Consider the following 6,000-nt stretch of genomic DNA (forward strand, 5'->3'; position numbering starts at 1 on the left):
AGAAAACGTGTATTTACATATAAAACGGAGTTGTGGTTAGGCAAATTAAGGGCTTAGATGTATAGATACACATAAATACGCACTCTACTGCTATTATCAGCTTTAGATCCAATAAAATATTCATTATTATACAAAATCACATTATTTTGTAATGAGAGTTACATATTAATATATAACTATGTAACAATATATAATTAATTTTAATTATAAATCTTTTCTAATATTTTATTAAAATATTAATTTTCTATGTCAATCTTATGTATGGGTTATTAATTCAACAATAATAAGATGATGAATAAATATAGTAGTGTCAAAAATCAATAATACTAATAATTTAACATTTTTAAGTACAATTAATATTATTACTATCATAAAAAAAATGCTTTAGCCGATTAAAATAAAACGTCTGAAATTAACACCAGCATTCGTACAAAGAATATTTCTGAAGTATACTAGTAATAAAATACATAGTTTTCTGTTTAAAATGAATTATTTTTAAATATTTTTATGAAATATGTATTATAATAAAAATATATCATGTGATTTAAATTAAGTGTTTTTGAAATTTTGCTTATAGCATAATTATTTATTAATTTTCATGTTTAGGAAAAAAATACAACATTTTATGTGAATTTTTTTTATACTAATCATCGTCATAAATAACAATTCTTATTTTAATAATTTTATTACTAAATATATCTAAATTTTTCTAATTGAGAAAATTATAGGTTCATAACAACTTTTTGGCCAGCGCTACGAAAGGTATTAATACTTTTATACGCGGATAGAAAGAAAAATGCGGTCAAAAATTGTCCATTGATAAAATGTCATACCAACACCTTTTGCTCAGTTTAAATTTCATAATTGTCATAATCTGTGAAGTATTGGTCTACAATTTGTGTTGGTCCATCACTTTCTTAGTTAGATATTTTTCTATTTATAAATTAGTTAATGAAATATATACGTTGCCATTTAAAAGTTCTCACCCCTATAAGTTGTAATGAACGGTACTTTAATGTAATCAATAGCTCATAAATCATAAAATATATGTAGCTAAAAAAAATTACAAATTTTTTTTAAATAATGTATATAGCAAGTAATTGATTATTTTATTATAAATAGGTTACCTTTTATGTGTAATTTTTCGGTAACCATAGAATAGAAATAACAATACAATATTGCTGAAAATGTACACTTAAACAACAAAAGTACCAACACACTAAAATATATATGCTACAAGCTTTTCGTTACAGTTTGATTGACCACTTTAACTACGAAGTAGTTCTTCCACACAAATGCTGTACTTTAACTGTCTAGTTGGTGATGTATATGTTTACTTTTATTCAATTTTTCAAAATAAAACAGTTTGATAAAATTGTATTGTTTCTCTTAGATTTTTGTTAGACAAAAGAAAATTTAACCTACGCCCTAATGATATAATTATTTTCTCAGAAAAGTTATACACGTCATCATTCATTTAGATCTCACATTATCTTTGATAAATAAAAAGTAAATATATGTCGAAAGAAATTACATAGTTTTTGTGGCTCAGATGAATTATATCTTAATTGAAATAAACGTTCATTAAAACCTTTTAAAATAAATTTTCGTTTTTTTTCATTTAAGTTTTACTTATCTTTAAATATTTCTACCATTATTTGTTATTGTACTTCCGCCATTGTTTGCATAAATGTTTGTTTTTTAAAGTTAACAATATTTAAAAGTTGTTTAACATTGAAATATTAAGTACAGGGAAGAATTTTTATTTTAACACTGAACATTATACTCTAATCCTACTTTAAATTTAATATTTTTAAAAATAAATAAAAACCAATAATAAACAAATTTTTTTTATAATTCACTATATATATGAAAAGTTTAATTTGTATATTAAAAATATATAAATATTAGTTAATTTTGTTATGAATTTTAATTAATATGCGATACAATTAAATTAATTAATTCTCAACTATTAAAAACCTAAAAACTCATAAAACCCTATAAATTATCATAATTACTGAGATGATCTCAATGATTTAGATTATTAAATCTTAAGAACGTCAATTTTTCTAATTTAAAAATTATAAATTTAGCATAAAAGTCAAAAAACATGTTTTAACACATGCGATATACACGTTACAAAAAATACATAAAAATATTTTTTTTAAACAAATAACTGAATTTAAATTATATTTCAACAATACTTAAACAAATTTTATTTATTGTAAAATTATTTTTATCTAGAAATACTATACAGAGTATCACATTATGTTCTAAATAAAAATATAACTTTTATATTTATACTATTAGATTAAAATTAGTTATTGCGTACTAGTATTAAAATTGATATAATCTATAAACAAACGTTGTTGTTTAATTAAAAATTGATAAACTAATTCGTATGATTGTTGAATAACTGTATATGTTTTGAAGTATGTTTATATATAATCATACTAATAACATAATCATTATTAAGAAGTTGTAATAAAACCAGTATTTTTTAACACAATTCTGATTTTAAAAGTCGACTGAAGGTTTATTAAAATAAAATTATGTGTGAAAAATAAATATATGATAAATATTGATATAAGACACATGTGATCAACTATTTTTGAATAATACAAATTGTTAACCTAAATTATAAGATACAAGTACTTTTTACCAAATATTCTAACACGATATTCCCTTCACAACAATATTAAGATATATATGAAAAATAATTTCACAATTCTAAATATTAAATTAATAAAGATATTGAACTAGCTAGTTTTAAAAATAAAGTACAAAAAATATTCAATAAATCAAAATTTGTAGGATTTGTCAGAACATTTAGGTACACTGTATAATCTTATCCTTTCTAAATATTTATATTTGACTAATATCTTCAACATAACCGCAAATTAGGGAGGCTTTTTCCAATTGTAAAATAAATCTCGTCAAAATTTCAGAAAAACTATATATTTATATAAAAACATAAATTAGAGGGGGGACGTTAGATATAATAAACCTCTCCGAAAATTTTGTTGAAGTTGCGTCTAACTGATTGTCAATCTATTTTTTTATTCTTTTCAAGTTTATAGTTATCCGCATTAGCCATGAAATCATATTTGATAAAGTTTTGCATCACGAGTCATAATAATATTGTTGTGTGATAATCATGAAAACTTAATAGGATAACCTACATAGCTCCTACTCGTGAAAAACCATGCAAGTAGTAAATGAAGATAGTTTGACTTAACAAGACTACATTTTAGCAATTTAAATATGATTTCTTGTCAACTTATTTATAGTTTTGATTAACCAAAGCAAGTTTTCTATTAACTAAATGCTCAAGTGTTTTAACAATTAAACTTTAGTACAGAGAATTTGTATTCTAAAATTTAAAAAGAATTTTTACTCTCTAATATTAAAATTATTATCTGTGTAAATGAGGCATTAAGGATAAATTATGACTAAATGGAATTTTAAGCATTAATTAAAAATAGAATTAACTGAACCAAGGTAAAATATATCCCTACATTTTATTCGCTTGAAATCACTTACTTATCCTCAGCATTAGTAACTATACCTCAAATACAAGTATTGAGATTTGTTTCGCACACAACACAAATAGAATTTTTCAGCTCATTGATTCAATTTTTTACGGTCATATAAACTGTTTGTTCTTGTCAGATAAGAGCATCGTCACCTGGGACTTAAATAGATTTTGCGGAGGGAGAGAATTCAATACAATTTCGTATTCAATGAAATCAAATACTCTGTTTCAATCGAATACAGTTCTAAGAATTGTTGAGTGAACTTAAATGCGAAGTCTAACTTAAATTACTATAAATTTCACTTTGGCTAACCAATGACAACTATACATAGGAAGTCTATTGTATCACTAGGTATGTTGTTTTGTTAAATTTTCGTCATTGGTTATTTTGTACATAATAGAAAATTGTGTGTGACTAGCTTGTTTATAAAAGAGCATAAGCGTATCTATACTTATTTAAGTTTATTTTAAGTTTATTCCCTGTTGTTATCTGACAGCCACTGTAGGAAATGATACACATTTATTTGGATCTATGAATGTAAGCAATAAATAATAAACATAATATATGTTATTGTCGTTAATATTATTTCATTTTGACAAAGTGTCGCTTCCCATTTTATACTTGACGATTTATGTCCGTTTTTTTTTATGAAAATTATAAAAGAACCATTATGTTGAATAAGTTTTAATTTTAACTCGAATGTTAAAATTTAACTGCTGATAAAGTTAAGTTAGATTTGAAATCTACACAGTATTTATTTTATTATTATTATTAAAAATTTAATAATAACACACTGTGTAGTGTAATTTTTTTTTTTTTATATTTATAATCCAACACGATATATTTTAAATTATTCAATATAAAATACCTACCTACCTCCTATTTCATGAATTTTACGACTGAAGAAATGCCGTGTCAAAATGAATAATCTTTTACCGTATTATTTTATTTTTTTAATTTTCTGTGCATACTACCAATAAAAAAAAATAATAATAAATAATTTTTACGATCTAATATTGACGAAGTGTAGTAATTAAAACTTCTAAAAAACTCTGTTGTGATTTAAATGAGCTTATCTTAATGCTAAATAACTTTAGACTACTTTGTATAATAAATGTAAGATTTATATTTTGAGCTAAAAGTTAAAAGTTCATAGAGCTGATTATGACGTGAAATAAACTTAGCTTTTTCTATCAAACTCGGAAAAAATATTTCCGAAATGAGATTACACATCGAATATGAATATTGCAATTTGAACCTTAGACTCGAAAACGTTGCAAAGGGAACCAAAATAATTATTCTGCAAAAGCATATGTGTCTCTAATGTCAATTAACTAAATAATTATGCATAAGGGACTATCAAGTCGTAACATGATTGTTTTACCTTTTATACTTAGTAATCATTAATGATAAGTAGTTGGGTTCTCAATCACTTAAAATGGCATTCTCATACAATGGTTATTAAATAGAAGTTAAAGACCTAATATAACAATATTTCCCTGAATTCGTACAATTACGACCAATTTCCACTGAATTTCTTATTTCAAATCAAAATAAGTGGAAAGACCCATGACAGATCATCAGAAACATTTAGACAGTAATTTCGGAGATATTTATTCCTAATAAGATCTAATGATATTTTCAGAAAATATATCATTAAACTCGGGAAGCAATAGTGGTATGTTACTTGCTAAAGACAAATTCAATGATAAAAATCATTAACTTTATTTAATAATCATATTTTAAAACAAATTTTATTGTTGTGGTTTCTAATGTGGTTTATTTTTAGTCATTGAGTATATTAAGTTTTAAATATATATTGAATACAGTTAAATCGTATAAATTAATTTTATTTCAAAATAATAACACATCAACTTATTAAAAGTTTTATTACAACTTTTTAAATTATCTTTGTTTTAAAAAAAGCTATCTTGACTCTATTACAATTTGTTTTTTTTTATAAATCATGTTTTCATACTAATTTTATTTATCTGGTAATAATCATGAGGTTTCTCATCATTAAATAAAAAAAAAAAATAGTGTTTGTAAACAGTAACTATTTAAAATAATGACATAGTAATTTAGTTTAAAAATTTTTAATTTTAAGTCAGATGTGTACAAAAGAGTTCAGACCTTTTACATACTTTCCTTATGGCATATCTTTTTTATAAGAAACTACTTCATAAACAAATTTAATTTATACTAAATATCAACCAATATTAAAGTTATCAAATATATATATATATATATACAAACATAAATTATAACAATTACAATCATTAAAACACATTTCATGGAACAATTCATTAAATAATTAATAAATTATTATGTACATAATAAAAATATTTTCTGTTGTTAAAAAAAATATATATATTCATTAAATTTTATTAAATAGTTCAAATTATTTCAATTATAAATTTTAACAAAATCATCCAGTTAAGATTTGAAAACTAACATTTTCATC

The sequence above is a fragment of the Daktulosphaira vitifoliae genome, unplaced genomic scaffold (genome assembly GCF_025091365.1).
Source record: "Daktulosphaira vitifoliae isolate Bord-2020 unplaced genomic scaffold, ASM2509136v1 Scaffold_3, whole genome shotgun sequence".
In the NCBI taxonomy this organism is placed as follows: Eukaryota; Metazoa; Arthropoda; class Insecta; order Hemiptera; family Phylloxeridae; genus Daktulosphaira; species Daktulosphaira vitifoliae.